The sequence below is a fragment of the Canis aureus genome, chromosome 34, assembly GCF_053574225.1.
Source record: "Canis aureus isolate CA01 chromosome 34, VMU_Caureus_v.1.0, whole genome shotgun sequence".
NCBI lineage: Eukaryota > Metazoa > Chordata > Mammalia > Carnivora > Canidae > Canis > Canis aureus.
In genome coordinates this window covers 187,385-204,033 of record NC_135644.1, presented here as the reverse complement: position 1 = coordinate 204,033, position 16,649 = coordinate 187,385, and the positions used below count along the sequence as shown (strand labels likewise).

Below are 16,649 nucleotides of genomic sequence, written 5' to 3'. Positions count from 1 at the left end.
CTCCTTCGAATCCTTCAGTTCAATTTGACGAAAAAGCACTTTGTCTTCTCTGTGCCGGACGCTTCCCTGGACGCCGGTGATGGAGTCACGGACAACGTGTCCCTCGATGCTGTCATTTCTGAGAAAAACTGCGTCACCTGACTTGCGTGAGAATTTCCTTTCCCCCAGTAGTTCACAGGAGGATGGCAATATTTTGTAGCTAGAATCTCTGTGTGCTTTTGGACAATTTACCCCCAAATCCTAATAATCACGAGAAATTGTGAGAGGAGAATCTATTAAAATAAGTATTTGACTTTTCCCTTATAGAAATAAGTTAAAAGAGATTAAGTTTTGATTTAGAGTTTCTTTAAAGCTTCATTTTCCTCATTTATTTAACTATTTTTAAAAATATAAATAAATAAATAAATAAATAAATAAATAAATAAATAAATAAATAATTTATTGAGCACCTCATCTTTGCTCAATTTCAAAAGGGAGTTACATCTAAAAAGGCTGACCAGATTCATCCCTGTTTTTCTCTCCTGCCTTCTAGACCACACTCTCCACTCCATATTGGTTGCAAGGCAATCGGTCTTGCTCATACCTACATCTCTGATACCTCACAGAGGATCTGAGACATAGTGGGTGTTCACTGTAGCTGCATGAACTAAATAAAAGGGAAGGAAAGAATAAATCAGAGTATTGCTACCATAAATAGCCACTTTGGCTCTGGGAAGATTTCACACGTCACCTCTTCTGCAGGGATGAGTGTCCATTTCATTTTCCAGATGAAGAAATATTCAGAGGATAAACCAGTCTACCATCCTACCTTTTGCACAGGTAATCATGAACTATGCATACACTTTTTAAATCCCAAGTCATATCAAAAAGTCCAATTTATTTCTCATTCATTCATTTATTCAATACATATGTATTGAATACCTACTACCTATTAGGCACCAGACCAGTGTTAGGAATGCAAGTGTGAACAGAACAGAAAAAGTCTTTTCCTTAAGGAGTTTACACACTAGTGGAGAGAAACAGAAAATAAGCAAATCAACACATAATCATTTAATATGTCCAAGAGTGACAGATGTTACAAAGAAAACTGAAGAGGTCAAGACAGAAAGTGCTAGCAAAGACATGAGTTGAGTGAGGAGGGGAAACTAGGGTTAATTTCTAATAACCCTAGCCCAGGGGTAAGCTCACAGAGATTTTAACATTTTTAAATTGCCATTTTTATTAGGAGAAATGTCATCTTTAAGTATCATCATCATGAATAGTGATTTCAAGCTATTTCTTGGGTTACAGGAAATGATTTTGATGGTTAAGTGCATTGTAAAGTTCATATAATGGACACTTGGCCAATGTAACTTAATGGCAAATATAACACAAAGCATCAAAAATATCCCTTTTTGCCCTTAAAACTGTTCATGCCATTTCAAAAATTTCATGAAAATATGGCAATATTTCAGTGAGGAAATTTAACTTTTGCTAAAGAGCTCTTAGCTAAAAAGAAAACAAAGTTTAATGAATTAGATGGTCTTAAGACACCAAGATATAAAAAAAAAAAAAAAAAAGACACCAAGATAGTCTTCGGTCACTTTCTTGGACAAAAGATTTGAGTCAAAGGGTGGCTCTGAGCTGCTATTGGACCCCCAGGGCAGCTACAAACATTCTGCCAAATTCATAAAGGTCTGCGTCGACCAGCGGGTCTCTGTTGCGCAGAAACAGTAAGCAGCCAGGTTTGGAGCTCACGGAGACACCCAGCCTGTCTGGAGGGGAAGGACAACATATGATGATTCTCCGCGCAATTTTGGCTTCAGGAAATCACAATGATGGTAATCTCTTTGGCCCAAAAAGGTGAAAATTTAATGACTCTAATGAAATGTGAATTTAAGAACTACACTGCTGGGCTGGCTCAGTCAGAAAAGCATGTGACCCTCGATCCAAGGGTCATGAGTTCAAGCCCCCTGTTGGGTGTAGAAATTACTTTAATAAATGAATCAATAAAAATTTAAAAGAATAACTGAATTGTTGACAGGAATAAATACTCAACTATGATTCAATTAGCTTTATAGTTCTTCCGAGAGGATTTCATCATATACATATAGAACTTTAGCTAAATTCATTTTTTGCACTTAGTAAAAAAAAGTATAGAAGGAGAGATTCTATGTGCCCACAATTACGTATTTCTCATGCTGATATTTGAATATTTTGAAAAATAATTCTATGTAATATAATTGATAAAATAAAAAATGAATACTGAGTTTTGATTAATTCAGAGGGTAACAGATTTGAAGTATCTATTAATTCATCCATTCAGGTTTATATTTTGATTATCTTGTATTAAAATATCTGTTATTTGAAATATTAAGACACTGAGATGTACAGGCATGTGATTAAACACACTCCTGGCAAGGTTCTCTGACCTCAAGAGGCCAGAATAGCCACGTTTTACATCTATTTTTATGATATGTAATCATAGCCTACTTCTTAGAGACATAAGTAGAAGTTTCCTACCACATCAACATTCCAGAGTAACAGTATCATTTTGGTACAGACAACTTCAGAAAATCAGAGGAAAAAAGAGAACTTGTTTTAGGAAGGTTACAAACGTGATGGTACATTAAAACAGTTTTTTAAAGAACGCCTTCCATTAATGAGATAAGATTAATTTTGTGTGCCTCGGGGAGTTGTACAAGTGTTTTAGCCTTGACTTCAAATATTACGCAGAAGTTATCTTAACTTTCTAAAAATTTGACAGTATGTTTATTCACACCAAATACCACAAATCAATTTTAGAAAAGCATACCAGAATTGAGAAACAGTGAAATTCAAGTAACCAAATCATAATGACAGGAATAAAAGGTGTATGATTTTTAGCTATCCATCTCATTTATTGTCAAAATTCAAGAAAACTGATTAATTGAGCCCTCAATGCCCGTGAATGCCTGGCGAGGAGCTTTGGCAAAAACACCCGGGGAGACACCTAAGCCATCACTCAGAGATGAGGGGTTGAAGATGGGGTGTGCTTGGGGGACATTCTTGTATCTGGTCGGCCTGACCGTGAGCATTCTACCTAGAAATAGACGGGAGGGTCGCCAGGAAGCGAGCTGCTCCCAATCATCACAACCCTGAATACCAGCTAACGGTGTCGTGTTTAACCCGGTGGATGGTAATGTGATAGCACTGAAGTCTTTCCCTTCATTGAGCAGCAAAATGAAAGAAGGAAGATTGAATCTTCTGAGATTGTAGAGTAAGCTGGGAGAATCATAGAGGAGAGAAAGATTCCATGCAGCAAACCAGATAGGTGCTCATTATTCTGGTCCTAGGATGAATCAAGGAGGGTTCAGCCTAAGGACAGAAGGGAAAAAAAGAGAAAGAAGTTAGCGAGGCACGTGAAGCCGGATGTTGGTGACAGTCAGGAGTCAGAAGTTCTGTTTCTTGTGAGACAAAGGTTGGTTTTTTTGTTTTTTGTGTTTTTGGGTTTGTTTTTTTTTTTTGTTTTTTTTTTTTTTTTTTTTGGAGCAGTTTATCCTGCAGTGAAGAGTGGAAAGACAATGTCTTTTGGTTTTCTTTCAGGCATCGATTTCTGAACTCAAGGAACTGGAAAAAATATACAGGAAATCACTGCCCTGCCCCCATGGACCTTACAAACTAGTGAGGACATAGCCCTATGCAACTGGCTCACCATTCCCGCAAGCTCTTCTTTTGCTAATAAAAAAGAAACAAATATCAGAAAAGATACGCTTATCAGTGTTCTTTGGTATCAAGACAGACTCCTAGATCTAACATCTTCTCCACTCCGATCTGTGAGCTCCTAATACCTCTGGCCCTCCATTCTGTTCCAGTGTTGGTCACTTGGCAACTTACCCTCTCACCAGCCAGGAAGCCTTTACAGACTTGACAGTAAGCATAACCTGAGCCTGAAAATCATTCTATTGAGATAACTGACAATATAAACATGACCATCTCTTGGCAGTTTGGGGGACTGTATTGGACTATAATTTCCAACAGTTTTGCAAAGCAAATCCAAATTTGATGAACTATAGCATAAAAAAAACATAACTACCTAAAAAGTTTGGAATTTAGGAGTTACCAAACACCAAGAAATAAAGAGCAAAGACCAGGAAAATGAAGCAAATTGTATCATACATGGCAATGCAAAAAATTCCATTTACATTCTCTTAGGCCTGGCTACACGGAGAAGGGGTGGATAGTCAGTTTTTAAGACTTACAAAATGAAATCCTGCTAGTTCCAATTACTCCATCATTAGTGAAAACACTAGCTCCCACACGCCTTATTAATAACCACATGAAATCAGTACAATCTGAGAAGCTCTAAGAGGCATTTCAAAGCTTTGGAAAGTTATCTTGCCCTTAAGAACAGTGTCCATATCTCCAGTTCCACAACCCAGGGCTAGCTGGACAGCAAATCTTCAATTTATGTCATAATTTTCCTTTTTTTTTTTTTTCTGTTTTCCATGTCAGCTTACATTTACAGCTGAAGTCAAACAATAAAGTACTAACTTAATCTAAAAACACATAACTTCTCATTTAAACCAAACAGCAAAAACATAACTGACCACAGATGGTCATGGATTTCTAGATTATCTCAACCCCTTTAGCAACTTTCTTCTTCCCTAACCTGGATAATAACATGTAATTTATAGTGAAAATATTTAATGACCAAATATTGCCAAATGCTAATAGTAACACAAACATTTTCAGTGCTCCATGAAACTGCAGAGTACCTATCTGGTAAGAGAAACACTACCTGAGCTTGCAAATAAGATACTGCAATGATTTCTAGCAAATCCTATTCACTTGTATTGTAAATAGTGGTTAGAAACAGTGAACTGAAAAACTAAGGTATTACTCCACTTGGAAGTTTATTATTAATGATCATCTGCAGGCTCAAGTGTTTCAATTGCTTCGGTTTCAAACAGTTGTAAACCTTACGGCCGTACCTACACTCTTAAGACATCTCCAGATTGATGACCATGAACTGGTGACTCAGAAGTTGGATACTGGTCTTTATTTTTTTTTTTTTTAATTTTAAAAGAGTTATCAAGATAGAAGACAATCCAATTTTAAAGGACTTTCTTTACATTGATAGTAGTGGTAGCAGAAGGAAGTTAATTGAATACTTTATGTGCTAAGTACTGTCCAAAAGTTTTATTTTCTTGATCTCATGTAACCTTCAACACAGTATCATTCCCACAAGGTGGCAATAATAGCTCACAGTGATTAAACAGCTTGCTTGCCCCGAGGCCAGGATTCCCACCTCAGAAGTGACAGGCCCAGATCTGAAACCAGCAGTACTATCGCTGGTGGGAGCTTTTCCATCAAGAATGAAGATCAGGGGCGCCTGCCTTTGGCCCAGGGCGTGATCCTGGAGACCCGGGATCGAATCCCACATCGGGCTCTCGGTGCATGGAGCCTGCTTCTCCCTCTGCCTATGTCTCTGCCTCTCTCTCTCTGTGACTATCATAAATAAATAAAAATTTAAAAAATGTTTAAAAAAAAAAAAAAGAATGAAGATCAGCAGAGAAGCAGATTTTGTTGATCGCATATTCTTCATCGAGCACATTCATGCCCTGGCTGGGCAGTGCTCAGGCAGGCGTTGGAAGAAAGCAACTGGTAGCGTGGAACCCGCTGAGTCAAGTCCTGATTCAATTTCTGGCTTCCCAGCACTGAAAGTCTGGAATCTTAATGGTTAACTCAAGCTGTATTCATCAGTTTTTCTAAATGTTACTTTATGTGGCAAATGCTCCTAAGAAATTATGTGAAAACTCAACATATTCCACAGACCAGAATTTTCCATTGAGTTTATTAGCTTTGTCTAATTGGAAGATTACTGTTCTGTATGTCAATATATATATATATATATATATATATATATATATGAAATATAGTTTCATATGTTTGTATTGTGGTTGTAGAACTTTCTTTTATAGAAATGGTTATACACCCTCGTGTTTGGCAGCTACAGATTTTTTTATAAATACATATAGAGACAAATATATTACATCTGTATACACATGGTAAAATTATGTGTTTATATATTTATATATACATGGAGATAGACATTCATAAACATAACGAAATCTTATGATGCCACCAATTATGATACTGGGAGAAGAGGAAGGTGGTCAAATTCCTAAACCTGTTTTATTTTTTATACTTTTAAATTTTATTTTTACTATATTTTTTATACTTAAAATTCTATCTAAATTCACCTTTATTCCAATAATTACAACCTTTTTCTTCTTCCCAGAAGTTCATTTTCCTGACAAATATATTGAATTTGGTTCAGCCAGTAAAACATGGGAAACTGTAAGCTTGCTTCCTTTCCTGCTACTTATAACCTAGATTTTTTTTCCTTTAACAAATAATAGCTCAGACTTTTTATTTTCTCATAATGTTCATTTTGAAAATAAAAGACAAATGTCAAATAAAATGCTGGATCTATATTCCATGTATTTGGCAGACTAGAAATGTATATTCTATAATTAAGAACTTTTTCCTTTCTTCATGTCCCTTCTGAATAAAACTAACTGAACTCTGGCTAATTGGACTCTGAATAAAAGTCTCTGGCCCTGGACTTTGGCTAACTGGACTCTGTAGGGAAAATTACAAATATAGTGCTTTAAGTATAGCAGAAAAAAGTAGTTTATAGATCTTGGGTAAATTATTTATTATTGGCCTTTTATACAAAATAACATGGTTCAAGATTTACAAAAAAATTTCATAGAAAATAAGAGACACAGAGATGTCCTCTAAAGATTTAAAAGTAGGTTATATATTAATGGTATATACACATCAAGGGAATGTCAAAATCTGAATCCTGTGTTGGATCATATTACTTTATAAAGTCATTCTTTAGAAGTGGCAAGAAGGCTTATTATGTTCTGCTCCTTATTGAAGAACAAAGGATTAAAGCAGACATCCAAATTTAGTGTTCAAGGGTTCATTCTGCATTGGAATTTTAAGTAGTAGTATTTTAATGCAGTCACACTTTGCATATTAAGCAAATAGGAATATTTCCCACTTGCATAGAGAAATATGCTTTCTCTCATTTTACGTAAAAAATTATATATATATATTACAAACAACCTTTCAGTTTCCCACTGTGTTAGCCATGGATTCAAAAAATACTTTTGTCTCCTCTTCAGCACGGGAAGAACAGCAGCACATGTGCAAAGGACCCTCAGCTGGCTCTTAGTATCCACGAGAAAATGACGTAGGGATCGCAGTGTGTAGCCAGCCTTAGGGTGGACTGGAGCTTGTGCAGTCCAGTCCTCCCCAAGACTTGAACCCCTGTTCGATGCAAGGCGATTGGTACACGAATAATGAGAGCCCAGGGTTTCTCAGATACAATGAACTTTAAAGAGAATCTAGAAATCAATATTTGTATTTGACATCTCTCACTTTTTTAATGTTATGTGATTCAAATAGTTTTAAAAGCACTGTGTGCAACAAACACACATGCAAGCCCATTCAGCCTGAGAACTCCAGGAAGGAATCTCTGGTTTAGAGTATACTTTTATGATGTTTTCAGCCTTCGCTTAGCTCTACACCTTGATGGTATTCATTAGTGTGTCCTAATTTGCAGTTGTTTTATATGACATCCCATGCATGGAAAGCTTGAGAAGAAATGCTATAAAAGCCAAGGGTATCCTACTTCCAAGGTGTCCTTGCTTCTAAAACACTAATAGAAACATAATTCATTAAAATATTAACCGGTATATGTATATACACCTGTTTGTATACACACATAGATTTCCTTGATCTGTCAATTGAGAAGGTGTAAAAAAAAATGACTCTGAGTAGCAATGAACATATATATCTAGGTCTCAGATTGTGGCTTCTAATACCAATTAAAAAAAGGGGCTCTTTGGGGGAAATGACTGATTCTATGACTGAAACAGGAAATATGCAAGATAAATCTGGAGCATCTTATAATGCTAAAAAGCAAAATAGTACTAAAAAAAGAAAAAAGGAAAAAAAGAAAACAATGATGCGGTCTACCAAAGAGAGACCAGAGCCACCTGCAAGAATTCCCAATGGCCAAAGCAGGAAAAACCTGACCAACAAAAAAGAGAAGTAGCACTGAATTATTACCCAAAGTTTAAAATAAATATCTGTAAGTCCACATGATATAAATAAATGAATGGATGGATGGATGGATGGATGGATGGATGGATGGATGGATGGAATGTGCAGAATTCTAAATAACTCAGGGAGATACTACTCTTCAAGGAGATGGGACGTAACTCCTACTCCTTCCGTGGGGCTGTGCACGGCAACTGCCTTCCACAGAGTGACGGACAGGAAGGAAGAGCAATAGCAGATTCACAGTGGGGACACCTGACCAACATCACCTCGGGAATCAGCAGTAGGAAGTCGCATCAGCAGTTGAGAATGGCACTTTACCTCTGAGGTTGTCCTCTCCCAAATCCACAACCCTAGTCTAATCATTAAAAGAAAGGTTAGAAAAATCCCAATTAAGCGACATTTTATAAAATAACTGACCGGTACTTCAAGGTAAGTCTACAAAACTCTCACACCCAAGAGGGGCCTCAGGAGATGTGACAACTAAAAGTAATAATGGGATCCTGGATGGGATCCTGGAACAGAAAGAGGTCATTAAGTAAAACCCAAGGAAATCTGAGTAAAAGTGGCAATACTGGTTAATTAATTGTTAGTATAAGGTGGTAAGAAGAGGGGAAATTAAGTCTGGAGTGTGCCTTTTTCTATAAATCTAAAACTTCTTTAAAAAAAAAAAAAAAGGCATTTTAAAAATGACCAGAAGTTAAAGCATGCCAAGGTATAACTGTTGAGCATTTCTATAATTATCTAGTATAAAAAGAAAAACTCAAAATAATCAGAGTCAAGAAAATAATTTATACTAACAGAGTATTCATTTTACCATATATACATACTCCATACAACACCATACAAAGAACAAAACAAAAATTTCCCAGCACGTTAAAACACAAAGAACAGGCCTGAGCCTTCGAAGGTGAAGAGTCCTCTGGTTCCCACTCCAGAGCCCTGCCGGGGTCAAGCTGCCTTCTGTCCTTTACTCTGTCTTCAACAGATTAGTGAACTGTTGTGAAAATCCCTACATTTTTAAGCCAGGAGGCATGTTTGGCACAGGATTATGAAACAAAGATATGTTTATAGACCAGGAAGACAGATGCAGATACCAACACACTGCAGCAAAATTAATGATAAGGACACAGAAAGGTGGGGCCCCGGGTGGATCAGCGGTGGAGCGTCTGCCTTCGGTCAGGGTGTGATCCTGGAGTCCCGGGATCCAGTCCCACATGGGGCTCCCCCACATGGCCCTGCTTCTCCCTCTGCCTGGGTCTCTGCCGCTCTCTGTGCCTATCATGAATAAATAAAATCTTAAAAAAAAAAAAAAAAGGGATACAGAAATGTATGGATATGTGTGTATATAGACAATGGAAGAGAGAATGGGGAAGTTTATCTTTGTTCAAAATGTACGATGCCACATTGTCAGAGTTTTAAATCTCCATACTCCTCTCCATTTAGGCTATTAGCTTTACCCTTTCTGATTTTTGTATTAGGTTGTAATTATTCACTGTAAAAGTTTAATATATACCAGGAAAAACAGTGTCTGGTATCAGAAGACCCAGCTCTACCAATTACTAGCAGGGACACCTTGAATAAGTTATTTCTTTTCCCATGGCTCAGTTTTTCCAAATTAGGTATTAGGTCTAGTAATTCTCACCTCAAATAAAATGAGATCATTTACATTAAAAGTAAATGTAAATATTTCTTGTTGGTTAATCTAATTCAAATATTCTATTCTAAAATGTACTAGAATATCATATCTTACCCATTTGAGATTTAAATCGATTTTAAATGACAAATATTATTTTATTGAAAGGAACTATAAAATAGCCAGAAGTATTCCTTTTAATAGAGATGTGCTGAAAACAAGCTATTCTGGGAATTAAAGCAGGATTGACAGGCAGAGAGATGGGAGATGAGTAACATGAGCCAAGGATTCCAGATGGTTCAGTGTGGATGAAATAAGCTGGAAACACAGTGCGCAGCAGGCAAGTGAAGACACTGCTTAGCTAACATGCTTCAGGTCACCAGTAATAACAAAACCTTTTATTAAGTGCTTACTTTATACAAGCATCTTTCAGATGTTATCTGATAAATGCTTAAATTTTTATTTGAGGTAGGAATTATTTTCCTATGTCCCCATAGGACAGATAAAGGGACTGCGGCTCACAGGGCAAAGGATTTCCCCAAAGTAGTGAAGAGACCATTTTCAAAGCCTTATTTACGCGACTGCAGAAGATGCATTCTTCACCTAAGCTGAGCCCACAACTGTGTCCTTAGGATACAGCACAGTGCCCTTCCCGCCAGGATGATTTATTTGTGGCTCTGGTGAGAGATCTCCTCTCACCTAATAAATAAAATAAGTTTATACAGTCACATGGGTCACACGGTTAAAGCAACACTGAAAGTTAACTAATTCTCATCTCTCAACTTTCCCCTGAATTCTTGAAATTCGCCAGCGCTGCAGAGAAAGCCTGAAGTGCACGGACTTTCCTCTGGATTCTTTAGGTGTATTCTGGCCCGTAAATAAAGTTAACTGGCCAATTAATTGGGTCAAAGAGAGTATAGGATTTACTAGCGAAGCTGTTTTAAAATCTTTAAAAGTCTATTTGTCAAATAATATTTGTTATTTAATTTCATAATGAAGTTTTTACGTCAAGGATCAAAGACCAAAGGTTAAGCTTCATGATACTAAGGAAAGAAATGGAGACGTTTTATGGATAATCATTGTACAGATAGTATCAAACTCTTTTCTGGAATCTCTTACATCTTATGCTAAGTGGTAATATGAATTTCATGTTATTAACAGCTAGATTTTCCCCTAATCTATGTAAATATTGAAAACATTGCAAAAAAGAAAAAGAAAACATTGCATAGACTTGGCAAACTACAGTTGGAATAATACAGACCATTCTAAAAGGTTTATATTAAAACTATATTTTGATGGTTGCAAATAATTTTCAACCAGAAATCTCCTTAAAATAGTAAAATTCTTTCTACTATTTTCCAACTAAATATTTCTAAATATTTCTAATTCTCTCCAATTCCTGTTTATTTTTAAGATACATGCTTAAAATTTATATGTAGACTGTAGATTAGGATCTTCCATTTGGCAGTCAACGAGTTCACTATAATTGTAATTTTTCTATATTTGTGTATATGACGTACTATTATTTATGTGCATTTTCTGCTAAAATCTATTTTAAGTTGACTTTTCATTTTTTAACCTTTAATTTTTTACATTTCATTCTAAACAAACCTCAGATTTGATAAGCTATATAGTTTTTCCAAATATATATGTCAACATCAAACTTGCAAAAGATTAAATGTTATGTGTTACCTAAAAGTTATCTCATGTACTATTGAGACTAATGTCATATGCTTTGGGAAGCATTCCTATAGAACACAGAATTTTAGAGTGTAACTCACTTCTAAAGTTAGCTTATAATCATAAATAGTTTATAAATTAAGGAAAATAAATAATCCTGTCATAAAAAAGAAACCTTCAAACCAGATGGACAAGATCTTATTTTTGAATGCCGCCTCAGCACTACATACTTGCTTGACTTATAATAATGATGGGACTTGGGCTTAATAACTGAATGCACGTATTAGGAACTCAATAAATTATACCCTCAGCATAATAAAAATTACTGTTATATTCACAAATATCCACTAAGGAATAATAAATTATTATTATCCATTCCATTTCCTCAACTTTCAGAGTGCTCATCCTCAGACTTTATACTCCCGTAACGTCAACTAGAAATTTCTCTCCATACTTCACCTTGATCATTTCCCTCTTTCTGCTTTCAAGATCACAGACACCCTGCAGATTTCGTTCCACTGTTGCTACCTTGTGGTCTATTTTAAAAGCAGCTACTTAAATTACCTCCGTAAGCGGCACCTCAAGCTCATCACCTTCCTCGAACCTCAGCAGTTGCCCTGGGTGCGCTCTGCCCCTACAAATTCGCCCACACTCTCAGAACTGTGCCCTTTTCTTCACTCTAACAGTTGTTCACACCTTACAAACTTCATCTACTGTTCCCTTATCTGTCTGTGAACTTGCCATTCATTCTCTTAAATGTTATTTTGTATGATAATTAAAAACCTAGATTCTTAAATAAATCTTTTCCACCTCAGCCACAACTACCCACATCTCTCCCCCAATCTGTGCCCCGTAACATTCCCTCGGTTCTTAGCTTCTGGCGTCAGGCCACACGGAGTATGGCCAGGGTAAGGACTTCCTGAACTACCAAGCTTCCTATACTTGCATGTGTCATCTGCACACCTGCTTAGAAGGCTGTTGTGGATTGTTGCAGCCTGTACACTTCACAAAGTCTCCAACTGAGGGAGCCGGTGGGAGCTGCCATTCATGCCAACTTCCCCTCATCTTGCTCTGAGTCCACCTGAAGGCCACATCCACTGGAAGAAGAAAAGCCTTTTTGTTTGCACAAGGGTGCTACTATCCACATGCCCTGGGCCACCCAGAGGTGACACCTTCTCTAATTTATACGAAAGCTAGGTACAGGCTAGACTGAACCCCGCAGGCTAATACTGCACATTGTAGAATGTTTCCCCATCTTAATCTCTTCCTAATGTAGTTTCTCTCACATTCTGTATTAGAACGAGGCTTCTTTGATGGCATTAATGCAGTCTTCATTCAACAACTAGGTCCTGAACATCCACTATGTCCCTTACACTTTACAAACTAAAACAGAAACAAAGAATCTTGTTATCAAATGACTTAAACTGACTGGACAACCAAAGCACACAAGCCCAACATTCAAACCAACACACACTTTGATTTCAGGTGAACATTAGTGTTCCAGGCATTGAAAGAGAGATGCATGAGTATTAGATTAACTAGGAAAAACCTCGCAGAGGAAGTAGGTCTTAAACCAGCTTTTGAAAAAAAGAGTAAGACGTGGTCAGGCTATAGAAAAGAATGAAGATACCACAGCATCATGGAAAACATCCTACTAGTGGAATGTCTCAGGTACTGTGTGTTCAGTCTTTAAAACATGTAGCTGGACAATGTAATTATTAAAGAATTTGACATGATAATGAAGATTAATATATTAGAGATCACCAGGGTAGAATTTTAGGTCCAATCTGTTTCCCAGATCTTTAGGGGAGGAAAAAAAAATCCCTAGTGTTTGTATTTATCATCTGGAAACCAGATGTTTATGGAAAGGGGTGTGGGCCCTCAAAGACATTCTTCCCCTGTAAGAAGCATGTTGCTGTGATGTAAGACTCTTGAGCCTCTAAAAACAGTAAACTCAAAAGCACTTGAGGGCTTTCTGAACAATTCAAAAAATCAAAAGATAGATAAAAGAAATACAGAAAAAAAATACACAGTGTGACACACATTCAAAAAAGGAATCTCAGTTTCAGTAAGCAAGTACCTAGTTGGGAATTTGCTTGCTTTTACCTAGTTGGAAGAGCAAAAGCTTTATTTTTGAGCAAGAGTTAACTTCAAGGAGAGGAAGGAAAAACAAATACTCAGTGCTTGCTTATTGCAAATGTTGTATTTAAATTTATCTTTAGCTCCATGAGGTCTCAGTAGGCTGCAATGTCCTCAGAACTACACAGTGCTGAAAGATTGGACCAAATAAAAATATTTAACCAAACGTATATATAGGGTTATTTATCAAGTAATCTGACTGAATTCCATGACCATCTTATTACATTTTGAAAATATACACATATTTTATAGGTTTTTTAAATCATAAAGAAATTAGGAAATGGTAAGTGGTTATGACTCCAATAAATAATGTGAAACACTAGATACACTATCTAGTCTGGATGAGTGGAATATTCTGAAAAGTAAGTTCAGTTGGAACACTGAGCAGCCCTGACATGCTGATGTGAATGAAGAATTCTCCATTTGGTTCTGAGTAGGAACAGATGCCTCATTTTCTTTGAGAGAGGAAATTACATTCTTCTAAGAGGAACTCTGCACTGCCAAATTAATAAGATAAGAAATTTCACCATCTCCTGGAATACATTAGCATGCAATTTCCCGACCATTACTCTTACTGAACTAGCCCTTGAGTGTGGAACCTCATGGAAAGCTGAGCTAATCTAGTCCACAACCAGCATTACTTTCAGAGCACTGAAGAATTCTTTTTAAATCTCCAAATTATGGAAAAATGGAAGCTATACACTTCCTTATCCTAGACTCTGAGTAAGTGGGATATAAGAGGATATAAGCATTCTTGCATAGAGAAAGCATTAGAAATACTATAAGGATACTATTAAGTCCAACAGGTAGCTTACTGAAATACATAAAACTATGTGAAAAAATCACTTACATCAGGAATTAAGAATAACATTCCTTGAGCATCTTTTTCTTGTTTAATATTTTTCCATAGGTTCAAGGCAGTGTTCATTGAATTTCCTATTTAATAGTAAAAATATAGTAATACAAATATAGCTCACTAAAATCATGCAACTGAGCTGAAAACATAAAATATTCATTCCCACAACACCAAAAATTTATTGAATACCTATTACAGTAGAGCATACTATGTACATGCTATACTGAATTCTAAGAACATAAAGTGAATTAAGACAGCATCCCTCCTTTGAGATCTACAGACAAAGAGAGGAGATCAACTCAGAAATAATCAGTTATGGGGATCCCTGGGTGGCTCAGCAGTTCAGCACCTGCCTTGGGCCCAGGGTGTAATCCTGGAGTCCCAGGATGGAATCCCACATCAGGCTCCCTGCAGGGAGCCTGCTTCTCCTTCTGCCTGTGTCTCTGCCTCTCCCTCTTCCCCACCCCCCTCTCTGTCTCTCTCTCTCTCAGTGTCTCTCATGAATGAATAAATAAAATCTTTAAAATAAAACTTTAAAAAAAATTTTTAAAAAGAAATAATCAGTTATAATAGTGCATGGTTATATGCAGGAATAGAAGTATGTACCAGATGCTATGGTAGCCATAGGAATGGGATCCAAAGCAAATAGTTTGCATTATGCATTGTTATTTGGATCACATGCTAAATTAGAAACTCTATGAAGGCAAAAATTTTATCTGCATTTACACCACTATATAATCAGTGTCTACTACATTGCCTAGATCATTGTAGGCATTTAAAAAAATACGGTCAGGTAATGAACTAAACATTTCATTCAGTAGGGGCAATACTTGGGCCATTCATTCAGTAGGGGCCATACTTGCCCCCATTCTATGGGGCAAGCACAGTATTTTAAAGAAAAGAATAGACTTGCTAAGTTGCTTATCAGAGAAATCTTGTATTCAAGGTGAGTTCAGCCTACAAAAAAAAATGTAGATAAGGAAAAAGTATCTTTCCTCTGAGAAGGAAGATAAGGAAGAAAACAGAGATAGGGACACAGGCAGAAAGACAGAGGAAGGGGGTAGTGAGGAAGGACAGGGAAAGAAAATTGAGGTCTTAGTCCTTAATAATGTGACCCTTCTTTAGAACCTTAAATCTTCAATTCAATTATTAAATACTCAAAGACTTGGCATGAATGGCTTTTATTGTATATGAGTGAGGTTCTGACTCTCACATCCAGACTTATATAGGCAAGACAGTAGAATTACACAGAAGGCAAAGGATCATGGATTTAGGGACGTCTCGTTCAACTTAACTGGAAAGTGGCTGACAGCTAACGTTGTGATCATAGTAAAGACATCTTCACTACATTTGAATATATATGGATGATGAAGAAGATGGAAACTGTACTCCAGGAAGATATGGGAGTAGGTACCAAGTTGTGAAATGATACCATTTAGGAGGAACTATACTGGGAAAGAAAAGAAAGAGCTCATGTGGGAAGTACATAAAGACCACATAAGTAGGGACCAAATCATGAAAGGCCTTGGTTGTTAAAGAATTTGAACCCTATTTTCAATGCAATAGGGAACTATTTAAAACAAAATAATCAGAATAGTATACAACAATAAAGAAAGTGAAAATATCTAGTGAAGTAGTAATATTGTCATTCTCTCATAGGCAGATAGTAAGCACATTGGAAATGCAAAAACACAGGCCATTACAGATATCTGCTTGCCAAATCTGAATTTTCAGCATCTAGGCAGATTTGAGCAAGAACTGATGCAGGCCGTATCATGAGCGCCCATTTCTGTCTACTAATTATTTACAACAGTTCAGCTCAGCATTTGGGCAAAAGAAGGAATGCTATACAAAATCATTTAATTTTAGGAAAAGGAGCTTAGGAAAATGTGGTCATTATAAAAAGTAAAAAGGAATAGTTTAAAATAAAATAAACCACAGAAAGTCTGGAGACTATTTTAAAATACACCATTAGAAGCCCAAGACGAATTTTTTGTCGTGCATCATAAAAACAAGCCAGATGCAAAAAAAAAAAGAAAAATGCTTTCACAGCAAATTGGTATAGTAGAAGCTGACTTCGCAGAGCGTACATAGGCATAAACTGTAAAGATTTCCAAATATAAGGGGAAAAGGAAGCTTCCTAAATGTAACAGGTCAGATACAATTATAAATTAAGCAAACCAGAAAAATAATTGTGAAACTATCTTACAAGGAAATTCAAAGCTAATAATGAAAAGG

At 36.5% G+C, this 16,649-nt stretch overlaps 1 protein-coding gene and 1 long non-coding RNA gene across 2 annotated transcripts in view; one reads left to right on the top strand and one right to left on the bottom strand.

Annotated features, from left to right (window-relative positions):
• COL5A2 (collagen type V alpha 2 chain) overlaps window positions 1–16,649 on the bottom strand; it is a 138,455-nt gene that overhangs the window by 90,479 nt on the left and 31,327 nt on the right. The window lies entirely within an intron of this gene.
• LOC144304450 (uncharacterized) lies at window positions 376–6,552 on the top strand. Its single transcript, XR_013371358.1, has 2 exons — window positions 376–819; window positions 3,565–6,552. It is a non-coding gene; the product is annotated as an uncharacterized LOC144304450 (long non-coding RNA).